Source organism: Carcharodon carcharias, chromosome 8, assembly GCF_017639515.1.
Source record: "Carcharodon carcharias isolate sCarCar2 chromosome 8, sCarCar2.pri, whole genome shotgun sequence".
Taxonomy (NCBI): Eukaryota; Metazoa; Chordata; class Chondrichthyes; order Lamniformes; family Lamnidae; genus Carcharodon; species Carcharodon carcharias.
The window spans coordinates 62,056,077-62,080,106 of NC_054474.1; the positions used below are offsets into that span (position 1 = coordinate 62,056,077).

Sequence of the window (24,030 nt, forward strand, 5' to 3'; positions counted from 1 at the left end):
CCATCCGACGTCACCATGTGTCATTTGTTGTGTCACTGACAGGAAAATGATGCCCAGTAAATACTTGCAGCAAAACAATTTTTATATCTATAGCATCATTAACATTAAATGTCACAAGATGCTTCACAGGAGCGTCATGAAACAAAAATAGACACCGAGCCTCATAAGGCAATATTAGGGCAGATAGCTAAAAGCTCAGGCAAAGGGGTAGTTTTAAAGAGCTTCTTAAAGGCAAAAAAGAGAAGTACAGATTTGGGCAAGTTTAGAGATTCCAGGGTTTAGAGTCTAGGCAGCTAAAGGCATGGTCACCTATGATGGAGCAATTAAAATAGGGAGTCTCAAGAGGCTATTTTATGGAGGGTAGAATGTGGGAGGACATCCTTCACACAACTGCACCAGCTGAGCAGGTGAGCTAACTCCTACCTGGCAGTCGTAATTTCTTTCAGAGGAAAACTGTTGCCGTTTTCTCTAAAAGTTCATTCATAAAGGCTTAAACAAGTTTAAAAGAGCAAGGCCTGAATTTTTCAAATGGGGGGGGTCTTGTTTCCCGCCCCACCCCCTGCCATCTGAAGAGTTGACAGGGAACACATTCCCGCTGACTCCGACAGCCCCACAGCCAATTTAGGCTTCCTCACTCGGGAGGAAGTCCCGCCTTAGAAAGCTGCAGGCCAATCTGGTCTCAACGACAGCGCTGCAGTGGACAGAAGAGTAAGTTCAAGAAGACGTTGGAGACTAAGTCCGGAAACTGGAGGCCCAGGTAAATTGAAGGGGTCCCAGGAGGGAGGGCAGGGAAAGCCTTAGATGGTGCAAGGGAGTGATCAGGTTCTCGGGGGAGAGGCCAGGGGGTTTGGTGGGGGGGAGGGTACAGAGGCCTCCAGACCTTAAATGCGGAGGGGCAGGGGGCACCCAACTTCTGAAGGGGATGTCTAATGGAGGCACCAACCCCCACCTCCAGCCCCTGCCCTGCTTCCCACCTGAGTGTAACTGTGTTGTATTTTGGGCTTTCCCCAAGGAGGTTCAATGTTCCCACCAACCTAAAAATTGAGGATGGGTGGGAAATGGCCCTCCAATGGCCCGCCCCGGCATAAAATCGCTACATGGTCAGGGCCGGCGTGAACCAAGAGGGAATCCCCTTCCTTAATTTCATGCTCCCCACCAACCCCCCCTCACCCCCACCCTGCTGCCTAAGTACCTGCTAGTGGGGGAGCGTCAAATTCTGGGCCAACAGAAAAATTCTTTCAAAAATACTTTTTATCGATTTCATTCTCCATTGCTATTCTTTTTAGTAGGAAATGGAATGATGCAGAAAAGGGGAAAAATGCTGGTTTACATTTACCTATTGCCAGTTTTGATTCTCAGGTTTACTACTGTTGCTGTTAATGACCCTTGCATTTAGTGAGATTCTGAAAAAATTTTTTTTATCAAAAGGTATATTTTTAATAAAAGTATCCATATTTTCTTTTGTAATTAGATATTAAAGACTGAGATAAGTCAAATAGGAAAATCCTTTTAACAATCTCATTAATACTAAAAATTTCTTCTTCTCAATCTTGTCACCTCAAAGAACAATCACAGCAGGTAGTGCATGTGCAATCTCACTGAGTTGTTCAAACATATGTTCAGTATATGATTTATGATCTTCATTGACATTGTCAGTATGATGTATATGTTAGTCGTATATCATCCTTGATGCTGTTCATCATCAGTATATTGACAAAATCTTCTGTTATCTTTTATTTTAAATCAATGTTATAATGAATAATGATTAGTGCCTAATCATTCAAATTTATGTTTATTTGAAACTTTTCTCCACTTTTTTTAATGTCTTCAACTTATTGATCAGATTAGCTTCTCTGTTATTTTATCAATTGGATCTGTTTCATTGAGAAATATATACTTAGCACATCAGTATATATCAAGCTTTGAGACAAAGTTGCCCATAGTATTTTGCAACACTCATTTGTATTCCTGCAATGCTCTGGGAAGGAAATCAGACCCTTTTCACAGCAGTCAGACACACTTTCACAGCAGCCCCTTTATTTTTTGTCATAGCAACTGAAAAAGTATAATCACATGGGTTCATGACTGAAAGGACTTTAGACTTGCGTTGTCAGAGAAAAAAAATTAAACAACTGCAATAGCTGCTTGATGATTTCAAAGCCTCATTGACTGTGAAGGTAGGACAAAAGCCAAGCACTCTTAGCATGCCATACACCAAACAACTCAGACCCCGCTGATCAACTGTTCATGCTGTGCGTTTGATAAGAAGAGCCTTGTTTATTGGCTGCTGCAGGATTATTATCCCTAAAAGGGAAATCCACATGGGGCTTTTTAATGTTCGTTACAATTTTGAATTGTTTATTAAAATTTCAGATTGGGGCAAAAGCTCTTCTAGCTTGTGTGTATAAATAGATGAAATTAACTTTCCTGCCGATCTCTACCCACAAATGACACAAACATTTGGACATCCTGCAGCCGTATCTGGTAATACATAATGAATCTTCACCCCATAAGACACACAGCATTGCTCACCACATGCAGAACACATATGTAATTATTCAACATTTATGCAAAATAACACTTAACATGATTGTTAATCTGTAGGTGGGCAGTCATGCATGGGAATGCAGGTGCAATTAATAGAAACTTAAGATTGGAAAAAATTGACAGCTCTAATTGACACTGCAAACATTTTTGTTACATAGGGCAGGATCTTCCAGTTGGTGAGGGGGCGGGGCCTGCTCGCCGATGCATAAAATAACGCGGGATGATGTCGGTGGAACTCCTGATGTCAACCCACATCATTTCCATTTTCAGGTCGGCGGGGGTGCAGCCGAATCAGCTGTGGACCCGCCAACCTGTGTTGGCCTACTGAGGCCATTGAAATACTAATTCAAGTCCTTAGTGGACCTGCCTGTCCAACCTTAAGGTTGGTGGGCAGGCGGGGAGCCTTGGCGGGCTTCAGAAAAAGCATGAAACCTCATCCACTGGCAGGATGAGATTTCATGAGTGTATTTAAGTTTTTAATAAAGGTTTGAGTTAAAGTTATGGACATGTCCCAATTTATGTGACAGTGTTACATGAGGGGACATGTCAGGGAAATTTTTCTATCATTTGTATTGCATATTTTAATTCGGAGCCAATTTCCCTGAGGCAGCACTTAGCCTCAGGGAGATCAGTGTGCTCTTACGTGCGCAAGCGCGAAAGAGCGTACTCCCAGCTTAGGGAACCCCCCCCCAAATCCGCACATGGCAGACATCATGCTGGGCAGGCCTTAATTGGCCCACCCACGTAAAATGGCAGCATGCCCCCAAACAGGGGTGCTGATCGGAGGTGCCCCCGCCCACACCTGGTCCCACACTTTCCCCCCAACGGGGTAAAATTTTTCCAATAATTACAAGAATGGGGGTCACAGATGCAAGTAAAAAAATGTAACCTTGAGTTTCCTTGATGACTTAGTGAGTTTATTCAGTGAGTAGTGATCCACACAAATGAAGAAAGTCCCAGGTTGCACAATGCCATATGTAATCTCAGCTGTGATAGATAAAGAATTTATCCTAGGGGCTGGCAAATAACCAGACACAACCTCACCTTGTGTCAAAGTAAAGCATGTCCACCATGTCAAGCGTGAATGTATGCAGTGCTAGTTGAGACTCAGGACCTGCAGATCTGAGTGCATGGGATAACATAAATGCAGTGATAGGACCCTATGCAGGAATAAACCACACATGTGTTCTCCTCACCATCCACTTCCTTCCAGAGCCTCCACCCACCACCAACACACAGTGTCATCTACAACATGCAGTTCTGCAGCTCACTGAGGCTTCTAGTCAGCCCACGGCCTCTAACACCTAGAAGCACAATGGCTTCAATCACACAGAGCTCCCGTACATGCAAGCTTCCCTCAAAGACACATAACATGCTGACCTGTGGAGCAGCCACTGTGACTCAGACACCCATTTCTGCACTCTGGTGCGGTGCCATTCACCAGGTGCCACCAACTCTAAATGCACACTACATGCCACTGAAATGCTAGTATCTGTGTTGATGGAGTGTGAGCTCATCAGATGTGATAGTACTTCCTCAGACATCTCTTCCACCTTCTGATGGCCGAGGGATAAGCCAGTCTGGAGGGAGCTGGGTGAACACTGCTGGGATGTGGGTGCTACACAAAAGCAGGTAATTAGAGTAAGGTCTGGACATTTTGCGAGCAGATGCTGATCCGGGCCTGTGCCTTCAAACGATTTAACAGAACCCTTATCATGCAACCCAGCCTTCACAATCCCCTTCAAACAGACTTCCAAATTTGCCTAATGTACTAACAGCATCACCTCCACTACTGACACCATGATCGAAAGAGCCTCTCAACATCGTCTTTGGCACCTGTTATGGGCAATTCAACATCTCTGATAATAAGCTCAGGGGTTCCCTTGCAGTCTCCACTGTTGTCTCCTCAACCGAGTGAATTGCCCCGAACCCCGGTAACCCACCCTCGAGTCCAGGCCATCTCTCTGGCATTGTGAGCCCTCTTCTCCTGCTAGTACAAAATACAGACTGATGTAAGCCCATTCTATCCTGTATCCAGGGATAGATCTCATCAATGAGGTGGTGGATCACTGTAGACATTTTCATGTCACCCCATAGCTGCTTGGACATGACAGTGCCTTGGCCATACACTCATCCATGTTACAGGAGTGGTGACTGCCAAGTGTGCCCAGCTGGTGCAACATTCAGCTGTCATCTGTCACAGGGTCATCTCTGTGTTTCTGCTGAACAACTCACCATGCCAGAGTATAGCGGTATGTGGAACCACTGGCAGCACTGGAGTCAAGATTGTTGATATCAACCTGATGCGTTCACTGTCAATGCAATCTCCTACCAAGCTTGCTTTGTTATGTTGGGAGCATCCCTCATTCCTCTGGGATGGAGAAAGTCTCTCCAGCATTTCACTTCCTGAACTAGAATCTTGAGGTCCTGGTTGCAGATTAGAACACCATCCCTACTGTACTTTCTACACCTGTTGTCCTCTGTGGCATGCTGGCGCAACAACGAAGAAGGTACATGGGCAATTAAAGTTTCTTGCTTCATACCCTGTGGCCATTCACCTGCAGGGACGTGATTATCTAGCAGACCGATGTTGTTACAGTAGTCAGGGTATGGTGGGGGGAGGGAGACAGCATGAATACAGGGTGGCCTGGCATTTGTTCTTCTCATGACAGCATTGCATGGTGTGTTCCCAAGTGCACATGCCCCTGCTGGCCTGTTCCCTCTGAGCCACACTCATCTGCAATGACAGTAGACTGCTGTGAGGGTAATGGACAAGACACATTTGTCCTTGATAGATGGTTGATGAAAGGATAAGTGGAAGGGCAAAAGTTCTGCACATGGCATCTACATATCAGTTCCTGAAGCATTATGATGATTTCACTTTGTGCAGAGTGTTGGGAACTGCTGAAGCTGCCAAGGTACAGCCATCTCCATGGTTGGGTTGTGAAGCTTTGTCAGCCTTAAGTTACTGCTGTGTGGCCCTTCTTTATACAAAGTCAATTGGCACGGTTAAATTCCATAATTTCATATGGAAGGCCCATGATGGGCCATAACAAACCATTTGGCCAGCAATTACAGTTCTTACTTACCTGATTGCTGAAAGACATCTCCTCCCACCAGCCAGCAAGACTACAATAGCATCTTTGCTCACGGCAGGAACTGCATCCAGGGCAGCCCTTTATATCAGTTCTGAGACATGACCAGCCCTCCTCATCAGCAGGACCCGCCTCCATTTCCAATTTGCTTCCAGGGTCAGCAGGCTGACACAATCCCATTCCCACCCACTCCTCACCACCACCACCCCTGCTCCTAGAGCGAAAATCACATGTTTCAGGGCAGTTTTTGACTGAGACATGTCTAATGAGACAGGAAATTTCCCAACTCGATAGTAAAAATCAGGCCCAAAGAAGCTACTTCTAGAAAGAAGATAGGAGAGATGTGGGTAGAAGGCAATCAGCACACAGATGCAGACACAAAGAAAAAGCAGATAGATACAGAAAGAGGCACACAGAATTTGTGTAAGGAGAAGCTAGCAAAGCTCTCTACAGAAAGGTCGGTCTTCTGTTTGGCAGTGAGCAGAAAAATAGAATTCCAAAGGTTATTGGGAAGCGATGCATAAGCAAGTGCAAAGTGGCGGGAATACAGCTTGGGTGAACTGTGTTACTGAATCTGGGGCTATAGAGACAGAGTGGGCTGCCTGGAAAATCTTGTGTCTGTTATCCCATGTGTAATTTATAGATTGATTTGTCTGTTATTTTACATTGAGTCTGATTCATGTTAAAGTAAAAGTGAAATCTTGTTACTAATTTCTTTATTTGGGGGTCGATCAGAAAATTTGGTGATTTTGATTTACAATTTTTCCACGGGGATTGTAACACTTTATAGAAATTTACACAATAGTAAACAATATAGAAAAGATAGATCCAGAAGATTGCTTCAAAATGAACTGTGGAGATAGGATTCAACCAAAATATTTCAGACTGAACTCAGAAAGTTCTTCAGACAAGAAGTAATGAACGCCTGAGATAAGTTTCTGGTTAGAACAATGAAGACTAAAGACCTGGGAAAATGGATTTAATAAAAATGGATGAGAAACTTCAGGCCCTGGTTGGGGGGTGGGGGGAGTATAAAATTCCTTGTATGGGCTTCCTGCTGGGTTCCTGCCTGCCCCGACCTCTCAGCAACTTTACGCTGGGGTGGTCGAAGGCCTTGGATGGTCCACCCGCCCTTTCTCCAATTGATCCCTTAAGTGGCCAACTATTGACCACTTAAGGGCCATTTCCTGCCCAGCTTCACTTTTTAGATTGGCGGGAGGAACTCTTGATTATGGGGAAGCCCAAAAATAATTGGATTCAGGCCTCGGGTGGGAAGAATGGGGCGCCTCCATCAGTAGACCCCTTTTAACTTTGGGCACCCCCCCCTCCCCCCCCGCCCCCAACACCCCAATTCCCCACTGTCCAACCCCCAGGACTTCCCTATCCTCCCAATCTCAGATTCCCAAAACTTACCTCTTCTTGATATCCTGGGGCTCAGACTCCAGGGACTGTATGCAGTCCCAGCCCTGTCCACTGTAGCTTCTGGTGCTGCAGAGACTAGAGAGCTGCTAGTCAATCAAATTGACTGGCAGCTGTCTAAGGCAGGCCCTCCTCCCGAGGAGGAGCATGAAATCACTGCAGGGCAGATAGTGTCGGCAGGGATGCGTTCCCCACTGACTCTTCAGATTCTGGGAAGGGAAACCCCGCCATCCTAAAAATCCTGGGCCAGATTTTCTTTGGGTGGACGAATTAAGGTTGACTTTTCTCATCTGTATCATGTGATCAGCTCATTGGTATATAAAAGAAGCAACATAAAGGCAAAAAGTCATTTAGCAAAATCACAAGTTAGAACAAGGACTTTCAAACCTCTGGACTGGGAAACCCACCTTAGAGAGCTGCCAGCCAATTTGATTGGCCAGCAACCCTCTAGTCCGTGCAGCGCCAAGAGCTGCAGTGGACAGGGCTGGGACTGCATGCAGTCCTAAATTGACTGAAAATTAATCCTGCTTGAAGTAATATGCATATTTCTGAAATTGTCAATTTTGGGTCAGTTCAGAATTTGGATATTTGCTGGAAGGGAGGTGCAGAGTAGATCAATATATAGACATTGTTTGGATTTCCCCATTAAGGGAATTTAAAACTCCATAAAACACAGCTCAGATTTGGGAACTAAAAACTGGAACTAGATTGCTTAATCAAATCCATGCTGTATTTTGTTAGTTGCAAATATGTAAACAAATGATATACCTGATGGTGGTAGACTGAAGCAGCAGGCTTTTGTAAGTGAATGAAATGGGGATTCATTATTTTGTATTCAGTAGAATCAATGATGTTTGATGTTTATTTAACATTTTTGTGATGTATTCTTGCACGAAGTAAAGGTTTGTGGTAATTACAACATATAACAATGTAGTTTTATACAATATTTTTCCAAGCGTCCTCCCTCTGTGTGTGTGTGTGTGTGTGTGTCTGTCTGTGTATACCTGCACGTGCCTCGATTAATTTGAGGTTCCGAAGAACATTTGGCTGAGGCGACAGTTCTAAAGCAGGCTTTTTAAAGACGACAGTGCCCTCTAGCAATCATGATAGAAAGCAAGTCAAAAGGATTTTACATATTTTGTTTGATCCATTTTCTTCACAGCTCCTCAATATTTGATAATGCCTTTAGCCCTCTTGGCCCTAAGCTTTAGGATTCTCTCACCAAACTCCTCTGCATCTCACCTCACTCTCCTTTTTTTAAAGCACTCCTTAAAACCACCTCTTTGACCAAGCTTTTGGTCATCCCTCCTTTGGCCATATCAATTTATTTGTCTCAGTGCTCATTTTTATTGATTACATCTCTGCGAAGCACTTTGTGACATCTTTCTACATTAATGGTGCTTATACAAATGCAGGTTATAGCTGCTGTTGTACCTCCATAACTTATTTTCTGAAAGTTTTGAACTAATGTTTCGTAAAGCACTGGCGCTTCTGAAAATCTCCAACTCTACCCTTGTTCTTTTGTATTTTTATTTTGAAGAAATTTGACTACAATCCTCAAACAGAGTAATTACTGCAAACCAGGTTTTGCATCAGACCAAAGCAAGAAGCAGGAGTTAACTGGTTATCAGTCGTGAACAGGGAAAGTTCTAATTTTCAATTGCAACACAAAACCACCTGAAGTAGGAAGCCTTACACAGCCACAATTCTGTATGGAATGGTGTATGATTTTGAAACTTCTCTGTTTGCTCAATTGTTTAAAGATCACTTTTTAACAATAGAAAAGAGCTGACAAGTTAGTGAACTGTTTCCTAATGTTGTAAGTAACACTGGTAGAAGGAAATCAGTGAGCAGAGCTCTGCTTTTCTATGTATTAAAAATTGTGCCTCTGCATGCCATTGTTTTTTTTAACTTTTTACCATGATAAATTCTTATGTCCACGTGTTCTTTATGAAAACTCCCTATGTAAAATGACCACACTATAATTCATTCACAAGGGATTACATGATAAGAATTCCCCCCCCGTCGGGGAAGGGAAAGTGCAGGAGCGAGCAGGCGCGCCCCCAATCAGGGGTGCATCACCATTTTATGTGGGTGGGCCAATTAAGGCCCACCCAGCGTGACGTCTGCCAGGAAGTGCTATGCACTCCCTGTGCCGGCTGGGGGGGAGTCCCTTAGCCGGAGTGCACTCTTTTGCGCATGCGTGCGAAAGAGTGTGCTCATCTCCCTGAGGCTAAGTGCTGCCTCAGGGAGATCGGCATCAAATTTAAAAATGGTAAAGGGGCGAAGGTAACATTTCCCTGACACGTCCCCTCATGTGACACTGTTGCGAGTTGGGACATGTCCATCACTGTTAATCAAACATTTATTAAATTTTTAAAAACCCTCATGAAACTTCATCCCACCCCTGGATGAGGTTTCATGCTTTATCTGAAGCCCGCCCAGGGCTCCCGGCCTGCCGCCAACCTTATGGTTGGACGGACAGGTCCATGAATTATTTCAATTATTTTTTAAATGGCCTCAATAAGCTGTTGACAGGTTGGCGGGCAAGAAGCTGATTTGCCCGATGTCATCCCTCGTCATTTTATGTGTCAGTGAGTGGGCCCCGCCCCCCGCTCGTGGACCTAAATATCCGGCCATAGGATGTGGCCTATGGCACAAGAGTAGGCCATTTGACGCATTCAGTCCAGTGTTTATGCTCCACTTGAGCCTCCTTCCATCTTTTCTCATTTAAATCTACTATCATTCCCTGCTCCCTCATGTGCTTGCCTGGTTCCCTCTTAAATGCATCTATACTATTCTTTTCAATCATTCCTGTGGCAGTGAGTTCCACCTTCTTACGATTCTTTTTTCTCTGAATTCCCTACTGGATTTTTTTGGTGACTCTTATATTGATGGCTTCTTGTTATGCTCTTCCCCACAAAAGGAAGCATTATCTCTGTATTCACTCCATCAAAACAATTTATGATTTTAAAGACTTCTATTGGGTCACCCCTCAGCCTTTTATTTTCAAGAGAGAGAAGACCCAGTCTGTAAATAATTTCCTGACATGTACACCCATGCATTTCTCGTAACATCCTTGTAAACGTTCTCTGCAACCTCCCCAGTGCCTGTATATCCCTTTTATAAGGGGGCCAGAAGTGCATGCACTATTTTAAGTGTGTACTAACCAAGGAACCAAGGTTCAAGGTTCCCTGTCGGCATTCCATAAGGAGCGTTCCCTCCTGGACACTCTTGTCCACTCCTCCATCACCCCAATACCTCATCCCTCTCCCACAGCACCTCCTTATTCAATCGCAGAAGGTGCAACACCTGTCCCTTTACCTCCTCCCTCCTGTCCAAAGGCCCAAACACTACTTTCAGGTGAAGCAGCGCTTCATTTTCACCTCCTTCAATTCGTTCTACTGCATTTGCTACAATCTCCTCTACATTGGAGAGACCAAAAGCAGACTGGGTGACCACTTTGCGGTACACTTTCAGTCTGTCCACAAGCATGATCCAGACCTTCCTGTCGCTTGCCATTTCAACGCCCCATTCTGCCCTCATGTCCACATGTCTATCCTTGGCCTGCTGCAATGTTCCAGTGAAGCCAAACCGGACGAACAGCACCTCATCTTCCGATTAGGCACTTTAGAGCCTTCCGGACTTAACATTGAGTTCAACACTTCAGACCATGAACTCTCTCCTCCATCCTCATCCCATTTTTATTCCCTATTTTCAATATTCATTTTCATTTTTTCATTTTTATTTTTCATCCACTTATTTTTATTTTTATTTATCTTCATTTTTATTCATTGTTTTATCCCCACCTTTGATCCTATTTTCAATCTTTTTACCCACCACCGTCTCCCCACCCACCCCCACAAAGGCCTTCTGTCACTTGATCATGCTGTTCTTTTCAGAGTGCTTACCCTTGTCCTGCTGCTATCACATTCTGCTTTCTGACCTTAATGCCACCATCAGCACCTCCTTTAGCCAATACCACTACCATTAACAACCCCTTGTCCTTTTGTTCATGACAACTTTGGCAATCTCTCCTTTGCCCCCACCTATCGCTGGCCTTCTATCCAGCTTCACCTACTCCACCTCCCTTAAACAGCATAAATTTCAGCACATTTTTACTTCTCTTTAGCTCTGAAGAAGACCGATAAGGACTCAATGTTAACTCTGTTTTTTTCTCTGCACAGATCCTGTCAGACCTGGAGAGTTTTTTTCAGCATTTTCTGTTTTTGATTCAGATTTCCAGCATCTGCAGTATTTTGCTTTTAACCATGGTTGAATGTTGTTTTTACATAATTTCCCTACTTTTCAATTCCATCCATCTAGAAATAAAACCCAGTGCTTAGTTTGCTTTTTAGAAAATGGTCTTGCTAATCTGTGGCACAAATTTTAGTTATTGATACTTATACTTATTGATATTTATACTCTGGATCCCTTTGTTCCCCTACCACACCTACACTTGCACCTTCCAAGTAATAAGTGATCTCCTTATTCTTACTATCACAACACACTCACTCACATTCATCTGTGTTGATCTTCATTTGCCAATGATTTGCCCATTCTGTAATTTATAAATGTCCTTTGTTGCAGTCATCCCCAGTATTTAACGTCTCTCCCAATCTGGTGTCATTTGCAAATTTAGAAATTGTGTGATTGATTCCAAAGTCCAAATCATTAATGTAAGTTATGAACAGCAGTAGTCCCAGCACTGATCCTTGTTGAACATCACTTCCCACCTTCTGTTACTCTGAATAATTAGCCTTTACTCCCACTCTCTGCTTTTTGTCTTGAATCCTGCCAGCAGTCTACTCTGCCACTTGTCCCCAAAGTCTACATTCTCTGACCTTATTCATCAGCCTATCATGGGGTATATTATCAAAGACCTTTAGATAAATTACACCTACTGCATTACCATTGCCTATTTTCTCTGTTACCTCCTCAAAAAAAAAATCAATACAGTTGGTCAAGTAAGATTTTCCTTTTTGAAATCCATCCTGACTATTTATTATTATATTTCTCGTTTCTAGATGTTTTCTATTCTCGCCTTTAGTAAGAATTCCATTATTTTTTATGGCACGGATATTAAACTAACTGACCTATAATTCCCTGTACATGTTCTGTCCCTCTTAAATGTACAAATTATATTAGATAACTGTTAATTTTCTGGCACAACACCATTTTTTAATGAATTATTAAATATGAGTAGTCATGCCTCTGTTATCCCTTCCCCTAGGTTATTTTAAAACACGTAGATGCAATCCATCCAGACCAGGGGCTTTATCCTCTCTGAGTTTGATTAGTTTATTCATCCTGTTTGTTTTTACTTTAAATGTTCTTATTTCATTACTCTTCTCATCATGTCTTCCTGATCTACCACCTTGTTGAGTACTGAAGTGAGCTCTCTATCGTTATCTGTGGTATTATCCTGTCTGTCCCTAGTTGTCCTATTCCCATCACAGGCTTCCTTTTTACTATTTTGTTTAATGTTCCTTGAAAATTTAATTTCACAGTTCCTCTTTGCCCTCCTAATTGTGATTTAATTTTACTCCAAATCTCTTTATATTCTCCAGAAACAAATCAGTGAAATAGTTATTCTTGGGTGATGACAACTGTAGCCAGGCCAAAAAGAAGCCCATGGACAGACGAGATCTCTGCAGTAGTGGGATAGCAACGGGTAGATACTTAAAACAAGCACACATACTACAAAGCTGAATTAGGCTTTTCGTTTAACCTTGCCTTATTAAGGTGCTTGCTGAAATATGAAAGTTCATTAGTGTGTGGAAGTAGAACAGAAAACACTTGAGTGAACAACACCATGGTTCAACAGTTTGAAAAGAAATAAGAACAGCTCAACTGAATGGCCATTATCAACAGCTTGTTAACCAGCTCTTCTTAACATTGGCAGCCCCGGACATAAATAACAGAGTGCGGAAAAGAAACAAATAGTGAAACTTCTACAAGTTAGCTTTGAAGGCCAAAGTGGAATGTTTATGGTGCGAATGAAACAAGTCAGTGAGAACAGCTTGAGATATGATATGGAAAGGATGAGCTATGAGTGATTGGTGAAGGAGTGAAGGTCCATGCGAAGGTAGCGGAAGTTAATGGCAAGTGGATAACGTTTGGGTTTTCTCCCCATGGTTTAGACAAAGAATTTAATGTTTTATGAGGCATTTTAAAATAAAATAAATATAAGACCACAAGTCCTGCTAATAATCCATCCGGATGTCCAACCCTGAAAAGGGGTACAATGTAAGAGACTTTAGAGACCTCAGTGTAGTTAACGATGGAAAGAAACTCCTAAGAGTAAATTCATGGCAACACTCTTGAGTAGTTTGAGAAGTTGTACACTCATGAGACACTGAGATGAAAAGAGAAAGAAGAAAGTATGAGCTGTTTGCATATGCCAGCTGTCCTACTCGCTCTGGACTGGTACTCGTTACTTGTCACAGTTGTGTGTCTTTGCTGTATAACTAGTGTGTTATATCCGACTTAAAATCTGATTAAACTCAACATACCCACCATATTGGTTGCAGGTAATCCTGATTGATTAGATAATGATAAAATCAACTTTCTTTTGAAAAATTTAAATGATAAAATTCCTTCCAGCAGAGAGACTGCAGCATCATTTTGAACAGCAAGATATCATTACAGTGTGAAAAGTTTATGCGAGCAGTTTCCATTACAAAGGTTGACATAGAAATTTATAAGGATTATATAAAAATAAAGGCAGATTGTATGATTTATAAAGGAGATTGCCTGCATCCTGATCTAAATACTTCCAAAGATCCTGATATAATTATCTCTCCCCCTGCTTCACCTGATGGCTACATTGCTACAGGAAATTGACTAGTGTCTTAAGCTCTGTCTTACCTGATTAAACAAGTGCTATGATTATGCCCTATGTGTCCTACTCTAAGATTATGTGGATATCAACCAATTGCATACAGCAGAATAGCACTTAAATAGCTGCAATGAGAATATTAGACTCTGTCACAGATTTTAAAGCAATACAGTGCATCAAGGTTCACTGCTAGAACATGCATTCAAATTCAATACCATCACATATTTCAACTGGATAGGATAGCATTTTGTCCTCAACATTTTCCATTTCTACATAAATAAAAATGCAAGAAAACATTTGGGATGATAATGCTCACAAGGTTGAGCTGCATACAAAGGGCATGGGTCAGAAATATAACTACAACACCGAATTTGCCTTTAAATTAATTGTTAACTATAATTAACTGTTTGGTAGTATCAAACACAACTTAAAGATAACTTGAAAAATGTGATTTGCAGCATATTTTGCAATATTGAATGCATGTTAATTATGTTGAAAATAAGATATTGAATTTTAACATTTATCACATTCAAAGAATGACCCTACTCTTTGAAAATCTACTTGTCATTCACACTGCAGTGGAAATTAAACATAGAGTGAGATTTTGCAGTCAGTGATGAAGAAATGCTAACTATTCCTTATGCTTACTTTTGCCCAAAAATATTCTGTACGTTTTTGCTCTGAAAATTGTAGTTATTAGATGTCAAAAACACTGCAGCACCCTCAACAAGGAACGTGGGGTCTCGCGAACAGGATAAGCAATTTGTGTCTCCTTAACCAATCAGTTTGTCATAACCTTCCTGAGCCATGCAGGGTCTAAAGCAAGAATATAAATTAGAATAGTTAATTCAATGTCAAATTATGTGTAGACAACAGAAGAAAGACAGAGGCAGAAAGATGGGATTAAGAGAAAAATAAGAGACAGAAAGAAAACATTAAAAAATAGATGTCTTTATTTTTCAAATCTCCAACAGGAATGAGACTCCACATTTGTAAAAGTTATTTTTCAGTGCCAGTAAGGCTCTTCTACTTGAGTTCTCTGCCTGGAGGCAGGTCCTTGGTGATTATTTGCCAAACTATGGCTAACCATGCTTTTTTAACCACAAATAGGGGTAGGAGGCAGGCCCAAGTCTGCCTCAACTGGAATGGAGATTGAACTCCATGCTGCTGGTGACAATTTGATTCACACATTAGCTGTCTAGCCAACTGAGTTAACTGTCTGCTTCCCCACCCCCCAATGAGGTTATCTGACAGTAGTTAAGACTCATCACATCATTAAAAATACACTTACACTTGAATGGACAACCCCTAACTTTTATCTTGAATGTTTAGTGGGTAGCTATCAACCTAATGCCTTCCTGGGTTTTAATGTCAAACCTCTTAGGGGGATTGCCAGTATAGCAAATTTCCTGGAGGGAGCAACTTAGCAGAAATTTCCTGATTTCCCTGATTTGTTGCAGGTTTGCAGGGGTGGTTGGATGGTGGGAGTATCTTCTAGTGCAACGCTTTTTAAACTACTGCTAAAGATTGTGGAAGCTCAAGTTGCAGTAGATGTAATTTGTGCTTACAATTCCACAATCTTCAGCCCTTATTTGGCTGATTTTGAGTGAACTGCACCTCAAGAAAACCAGGACAATCTTGTGGAAAATCCTACCCTAGATCCACAAAATTGTTGCCCTTTCTTTGAACAGTGCAGGAGCTGCAGATCATAGAATTAGCCAAGAGAATTAAAAGAATCACAATTTTCATAAAAAAGAAATTTTGGCTTTCCACAGATGTATACCACCTTTACTAATAAAAGTGGAAGGAACAACCTAAGAACTAAGTGGTCATATTGTGGCAATTCTCTGTATTTGCAAATTGTCCTAAAGGGACAATTTGTGCTACATTAGAAAAGTGAGTCTATTTAACACTACCATATACCGTGAAATAGGTTCAAGTCTATAAGTCACATGTTTCCAAAGCCCTCTATCACACAACCTTACAGCTCTTTCACTGCATCTCATATGAACTTATACTTAGTCAGGGCACAAGCTCAGGCTGCAACTTGCAGTTGAAAGCCTTTCCACATTCGCATCTTCCAAGTGCTTCACACATTAAGTCAATGCAATGTAAGCACCAGTGTTCTGTTTCTGAACATTACCTTAGCTGATATTGCAATGTGAACCAGGAACAAGGCACAGGACTAACAGCTGGGGCAATAGTAACATTGCCAGCCATGGCTGTGGTGTCCCTATGTTGTAATGTGCTGCAGGTGGTAAAGCTCTGCTGCTAGCTCCCTGCTGACTTAGAAAAAGCTGTGGCAATTATCCTTAGTAATTGGCATGTAGATGTGTTAAGATGTGCAGATATTGTTTTGTGCTTGCTGATATCATTGATATGCCTGTTTTCATTTAGAACAAACTCAACCATTTGTGGCAATTTAAAACATTACTTAAAATAGTAAAAATGTTGTCCTCAATTATTTTTTAAATTAGCAAAGAAATTAGGATTATTTTTTTTAAATCACTTTATTTAAACAGACTGTCACTCTTTCAAATATAAACTATGCAAAGTCTGTGTCTCTAAGAGCTCTATTGTTTATACACTTTGTTTCCATACCAAATGGCACTGAAAGCGAAAAAGAGCAGGACAGGGTATATCTCACACATGTCAAGTCTAAAATCTTAATGAAGCTAATGAGGCACAGACACCCCAAATACAAAATGCAGAATTGCAGCCCAGTAAGAAATACAAACATAATCTGTCGACACAATTCTGTGTTTCTTTCATTCTCCCCTGATACACAGTATTGTACAATAGACTTCAGTGTGCTAACTTGCTGCAGCTTATTCAGCAATAGAAATAATAGATTTCAGGAAATACATTATGCAGAATTCCACTTGGTCTAATCTTAGCATATTTCCTTGGTCAGCCAGGTATCTGAAATGAGTGCAAACCTGCTTCCATGTTTAACTGTCTAAACCAAGCTACTTGAAAAGCTACACTCGACAGTAGGACTTCTATTTGAACAATATGGAGTGAAAATCCCTCCCCACATTGACATATCCCAGCTGTTCAAGTAAAGAGAGCTTAGGTGCAGATTGGGCAAGGGTATTGCAGGGATTCAACCAATTAAAAGCATGCAACCATGTACTAGAGAGCATTGGTATGCTGCCCACTGCTTGCCCAGGTGGGATCACCATGTGAATTGAGGCATTGGCTTACAGGATTTACTGAAACTGTGTGGGAAAAAAACCCTAGTGCCCTGTGACAGGTCTACTCCTCCACATTTCATTAGTGAATCAGGATGACTGATCATTCATTAAGAATGCACTGGAGTATTGCAGGCCCATACGTTTCTGGTACTAGATCACTGGGTCTGACACCACTGACACCACTTCTGATGATAACAGCTCAGATATGTCAGTCTGGTCAAGATACCCTGTTTAACTCACTGTTTCCCCAATTATGCACAATCTCAGCTTAATTATACTGAGTGAATGACAGTTTGCAACTAGGATTATACAGTGAACAAATGTCTGCACGTATAATATTCAGAATTGCTGTATGTTTCAAATTTTGTTCACCCTGTTGAGTAGTGGTATAGAGTGCATTCTTGTATTCATGCTATTTAGTCACAAATAAATGTAATTGATTGAAGCAATTTTGCTGAAAATATAGGACTGTTTATTAAAACGTTAGGATTACATTTCATTATGCATTACTTAGTAGTGGCTCTATCTTAGACCATAAGACAAAGGAGCAGAAATTAGGCCAAAGCACATCGAGTCTGCTCCACCATTCAATCATGGCTGATAAGTTTCTCAACCCCATTCTCCCGCCTTCTCCCCGTAACCTTTGATGCCCTTACCAATCAAGACCCTATCTATCTTGATCTTAAATATACTCAATGACCTGGTCTCCACAGCCTTCTGTGGCAATGAATTCCATAGATTCACCACTTTCTGGCTAAAGAAGTTTCTCTTCATCTCTGTTCTAAAAGGTCTTCCCTTTACTCTGAAGCTGTGCCCTTGGGTCCTAGTCTCTCCTACTAATGGAAACATCTTCCCCACGTCCACACTATCCAGGCCTTTCAGTATTCTGTAAGTTTCAATCAGATACCCCCTCATCCTTCTATACTCCATTGAGTAGAAACCCAGAGTCCTCAAACGTTCCTCATATGTTAAGACTTTCATTCCAGGGATCATACTCGTGAACCTCCCCTGGACCCTCTCCAGGGCCAGAACATCCTTCCTGAGATACAGGGCCCAAAATTGCTCACAATATTCTAAATGTGGTCTGACCAGAGCCTTATAAAGCCTCAGCAGCACATCCCTGCTTTTATATTCTAGTCCTCTCGAAATAAATTCCAACATTGCATTTGCCGTCCTAACTACTGACTCAACCTGCAAGTTAACCTTAAGGGAATCCTGGACTAGGACTCCCAAGTCCCTTTGCACTCCAGATTTCTGAATTCTCTCCCCATTTAGAAAATAGCCTATGCCTCTATTCTTCCTACCAAAGTGAATGACCTTACACTACCCCACGTTATATTCCATCTGCCACTTCTTTGCCCATTCTCCTAACCTGTCCAAATCCTTCTGCAGCCTCCCCACCTCCTCAATACTACCTGTCCCTCCACCTATCTTTGTATCATCTGCAAACTTAGCCAGGATGTCCTCAGTTCCTTCATCTAGATCATTAATGTACAAAGTGAAAAGTTGTGGTCCCAACACTGACCCCTGCGGAACTCCACTAGTCACCGGCCGCCATCCTGAGAAGGACCCCCTTATCCCCACTCTCTGCCTCCTGCCAGATAGCCAATCTTCTATCCATGCTAATATCTTGCCTCTAACACCATGGGCTGTTATCTTACTGAGCAGCCTCCCGTGCGGGACCTTGTCAAAGGTCTTCTGGAAGTACAAGTAGATAACATCCATTGGCTCTCCTTTGTCCAACCTACTCGTTACCTCCCCAAAGAATTCTAACAGATTTATCAGGCATGACCTCCCCTTGATGAAACCATGCTGACTTTGCCCGATTTTACCATGCACTTCCAAGTATTCTGAAATCTCATCCTTAACAATGGATTCTAAAATTTTACCAACGACCGAGATCAGGCTAATCGGCCTGTAATTTCCCGTCTTTTGCCTTACTCCCTTCTTAAACAGGAAGGTTACATTAGCAATTTTCCAATCCTCTGGGACCCTTCCTGACTCCAGTGATTCCTGAAAGATCACCACTAATGCCTCCACTATCTCTTCAGCTATCTCCTCCAGAACTCTGGGGTGTAATCCATCTGGTCCAAGTGATTTATCCACCTTCAGTTTTCCTAATATCTTCTCCTTAGTAATGACCACCATACTCACCTCTGCCCCCCGACTCTCTTGAACTTTGGGGATGTCACTCGTGTCTTCCATTGTGAAAACTAACACAAAGTACCTATTCAGTTCCTCTGCCATTTCTTTGTTCCCCACTACTATTTCTCCAGCGTCATTTTCCAGCAGCCCAATGTCCACTTTTGCCTCTCTCTTACCTTTTATATATCTAAAAAAAACTCTTGCAATCTTCTTTTATATTACTGGCTAGTTTACTCTCATATTTAATCTTCTCCCTCCTTATTTCTTTTTTAGTTGTCCTCTGTTGTTCTTTGTAGGCTTCCCAATCCCCTGGCTTCCCACTGCTCTTCGCCACATTGTATGCTTTCTCTTTAGCTTTTATGCTGTCCCTGACTTCCCTTGTCAGCTATGGTTGCCTCATCCTCCCTTTAGTATGCTTCTTCTTCGTAGGGATGAATTTTTGCTGTGTCTCCCAAATTACTCCCAGAAACTCCTGCCATTGCTGTTCCACTGTCTTTCCTGCTAGGCTCATCTCCCAGTTAATTCTGGCCAGCTCCTCCCTCATGCCTCTGTAGCTGCCTTTATTCAACTGTAATACCGTTACATCTGATTCCAGCTTTTTCCTCTCAAATTGCAGGGTAAATTCTATCATATTATGGTCACTTCCTCCTAAGGGTTCCTTCACCTTAAGCTCCCTTATCAAATCTGCCTCACTACACATCACTAAGTCTGGAATTGCCTGTTCCCTAGTGGGCTCCACCACAAGCTGCTCCAAAAAACCATCTCATAGACATTCCACAAATTCCTTTTCTTGGGATCCACTACCAACCTGATTTTCCCAGTCTACCTGCATATTGAAATCCCCCATGATCACTGTAACCTTGCCTTTCTTAAACACCTTTTCTATCTCCTGGTGTATCTTGTGCCCCACATCCTGACTACTGTTCGAAGGCCTGTACATAACTCCCATTATGGTTTTTTTACCTTTGTGGTTCCTCAACTCTACCCACACAGATTCTACATCATCTGACACTACATCATTTCTTGCTATCGATTTAATTTCATTTCTTACTAACAAAGCAACCCCACCCCCTCTGCCAACCTGCCTATCTTTTCGATAGGATGTATATCCTTGGATATTTAGCTCCCAGTCCTGATCCCCTTGCAGCCATGTCTCCGTAATGCCCACCACATCATACCTGCCAATTTCAACCTGCGCCACAAGCTCATTTACCTTATTTCGTATACTGCGTGCATTCAGATACAACACCTTCAGTCCTGTATTTCCTGTCCCCTTTCTCATTGTCGTTCCTTTATCTGATGTGATTGAAGTTAGATTCCTAGCCCTTTCCAAACACCCTATCCTATTTTGTGTTCTGGAGACTTTAATAGCCTTTCCTGGGCTCTTTTTTTCTTTTCAGTTTTTTCATAAAAACTTAGGTGTGCCACTGCATGTCAGCAGTCTTCTATCTACAGCCCATAACCAGTATTTTGCCAGATATTTTGTACCAGCTTGTGTAAGCAGTTCATTATTTACAGAGTCTTGAAGGACACACTGGAAGCTGGACCTGAGGCAGTTGTGAGAGAGCCAGCATGAAGGAAAAACCTACATGAATATGTCCTCACCAATCTACCTGTTGCAGATGCATCTGTTCAAGACATCATTGGTAGCAGCGAATACTGCACAGTTCTTGCGGAGAAGAAGTCCAACCGTCATACAGGATAACACCCTGCATCATATTTTGTGGCAAGACTACGGTGCTAAATGTGATAAATTCAAAACAGATCTAGCAGTTCAAAACTAGGCATCTTTGAGGCACTGTGGGTCAGCAGCAGGATTAGGTACCAAAGCTATCTGTAACCTTATGGCCTGACAGATCAGTCATTCTACCACTGCCGTCAAGCAAGGGGAGAAATGCAGGAGAGCGTGCCAGGAACAATACCAGGTGAACATAAAATGAGGGGCTAGGCTGGTGAAGCTACAACATGGGATTACATGTATGCGATGGACAGAGATAAGTGATCCCAAAACCAACAAATAAGATCAAATCTCTGCAGTCCTGCCATATCCAGTCATCAATGGTGGTAGACAATTAAATAACAAATGGAATAATTGCACAGTGTTCAGATTCATTCTCAACTCCTCATATAATGTAGCAATCTGTACCGACACACAGCAAAACTTGGACAATGTTCCAACTTGAGCTGATAGATGCCAAGCAACATTCACACCACAAAAGTACCAGGTAATGACTATGGTTAGAATCATATCTCTCAAGACTGAATTTCTATTTTACAAGATGGAAGGACAGGGCATTATTTGTACATTTGGATGCTAACCTGTGCTTTTTTTAAAAAAAGATTGTAAGTTCACCTTGAAACTGTCTACAGGCAGACCTCTTCCAAGAAATCACCTGACCTTTATGGTACTTGAGGAAGATCTGATTGTTTTGAGCAGCAATCATTTTAATTGATGGGAAAAAAACTGAAAAGGCAAAGCTTGGTAACTTGCTGGAAATCATATGGAAGAGATAAAAAAGCTTAAGTTGTGAACCTGCTGGTTTTGAAGGCAGTCTGGTTGGGGAACAAGCTGAGGAAGAAAGGCTACCCCAACTGGCTCTCTCTCTTTCAATCTTGCCTGCAATTGTGTGCAGCTATCAGCCTATCAACCTGTAGTCAGAGAACCCGCATCCAAGGATATAAGTGGTCTGCATTTGGATCTACAAATCTGAGACCAGTTGTTGAGAAGTTCCAGACATCTACCGGAACCAGTGGCCCATCTTCACATGAGGGAACTCTAGGTTGACAACGTCGAGATCCTGTGAAATGTATCCTTTATTTTGTAACACCCATCCTCTAAAAACTACCTCTGCAGAGAGACTCTATTTGTTTGTCCTTTGTTTGTGTGTGTGTGTGTGCGCGCGCACTAGGGGAATTCTTTGGGAAGAGAAAAATAGTTTTACTTCCTGATTACAGTTGTGTATTAATCAGTGCTTGCAACTTGTTAAAAAGAAGTTCTGTTCAATAATAAACAATTGTTCTGAGTTTATTGAAAGAAGCCTGGTTGAAGACTCTCATTCTGGGCACCAGCAGGGAAAATAGGTGACTGGCTATTTTGGTGAGAAAATTAAACTTTTAAATTAATGGTACGGCCTGCTGAGTAGTGGAGCTGGATGATACCTGCACTCCCAGCCCGGTCATAACACTATCTCCAATTAGAGACAACCACTTCCCATTGAAATACAACAGTATTGCTATTGCCACATCCCATTGCTATCAACATCCCGAGGACACCATAAACCAGAAAGTCAGCTGGACCAGCCACATTAACGCTATGGCTAGATGAGCAGATCAGAGGTTTGAAATTCAGTAGTGTCTGATTCACCTCCAGACTCCCCAAAGCCTGTCTGCCATCTACAAGGCACGACTCAGGAGTGTGATGGAATACTTCACATTTATCTGGATGAGTACAACTCCAACAACACTCAAGAAGCTTGACAACATCCAGGACAAGCAATCTACTTGGTTAGAACCCCATCCACCATCTTTATTATTCATTCCTTCCTCCACCGGTGCACAGTAGCTGTAATGTATTCCATCTACAAGATACACTGAAGCAACATGCCAAGGCTCCTTAAACAGCATCTTCCAAATCAGTAACTTCTACTGTCTAGAAGGTCAAGGGCGGCAAGCACATGGGAACACATGCACTTGCAGCTTCTCTTCCAAGACATGCACCATCCTGGTTTGGAACTGTATTGCCATTCCTTTGTCGTTGCTGGGTCAAATTCCTAGAACTCCCTTACCAAAAGCATTGAGGAAATACCCTCACCACACAGACTGCAGTGGTTCAGTGTTCACCACCACCTTTTCGATGCAATTAGGGATGGACAATAAATTCTAGTATTGCTAGCAACATCAACACAGAAAAATTAAATAATGTACAGTGGAGTGGTAGGATGTGTTGTGTCTGTATTCCTCTCTTGGTTGTGTTTCTAGTTTGTACAGCTTTGCCTTGGGGGAGTGCTAAGCAGAGGACAGATGCTTTCCCAGGGGCAGGGAAAGGAAAATCACTGAGAGAGCTACTTGTTTCTTGTGTAGTAATGCCAGGTATAAGTAGCTGGCAAGAAGAGAAGGTAACTGTCAAAGATAGTGAAACAGAGTTACAGAACATGGCAAAAGGCATCAGCTAATTACGAGCAATAAACAACTTTTAAAAACTGGAGAGAAGATTGCATTGGTGCATCAATGTGATGGGGATAGGTTTATGCCTGCTATTTGCTGTATGCTTTTACATTGAGCAGCTCATTGCAGAAAGAAAGTACATGGTTATTGCTTTCATAAAGGGAGGGAGAGAAAGTTAGCAGGTGATTCAGTAAAAATGACTTTCTTGCCTCCTGAATGTCAAGTGATCAGTCTTGATATATCAAGCTGGATCTATTTTAGCTGGAGATTCGATGTATTGTACATTTCAAAACAGTGGCTCCTTTACTAACATATATATAAAAAAGTCACATGAACTTCAATATGGATAAGTGTCAGGTATGACATTCTGGTATGGAGAATTAGGAAGCCTCATACTTTTTGGCAAATAAGAGTCTAATTGGGGATAGATGAACAGAGGGACCTAGGGGCACAGATACATAAATCACTAGAAGACACAGTACAGCCTAATAAGGCCATTAAAAATGCAAAAAACCGGGCTCTATTTCTAGGGGCAGAGAATTGAAAAGCAGAAAAGTTATGTTAAACTTGTATAGAACGTTGTTTAAACTACTTGGGAATACAGTGAACTATTCTGGTCTCT

General features: G+C 42.0%; 1 protein-coding gene and 1 long non-coding RNA gene across 2 annotated transcripts in view; one reads left to right on the plus strand and one right to left on the minus strand.

Annotated features, from left to right (window-relative positions):
- The window catches only part of LOC121281043 (complexin-2), a 201,650-nt gene that overhangs the window by 174,057 nt on the left and 3,563 nt on the right, over positions 1-24,030 (minus strand). The window lies entirely within an intron of this gene.
- LOC121281044 lies at positions 672-22,278 on the plus strand. Its single transcript, XR_005943796.1, has 2 exons — positions 672-757; positions 20,763-22,278. It is a non-coding gene; the product is annotated as an uncharacterized LOC121281044 (long non-coding RNA).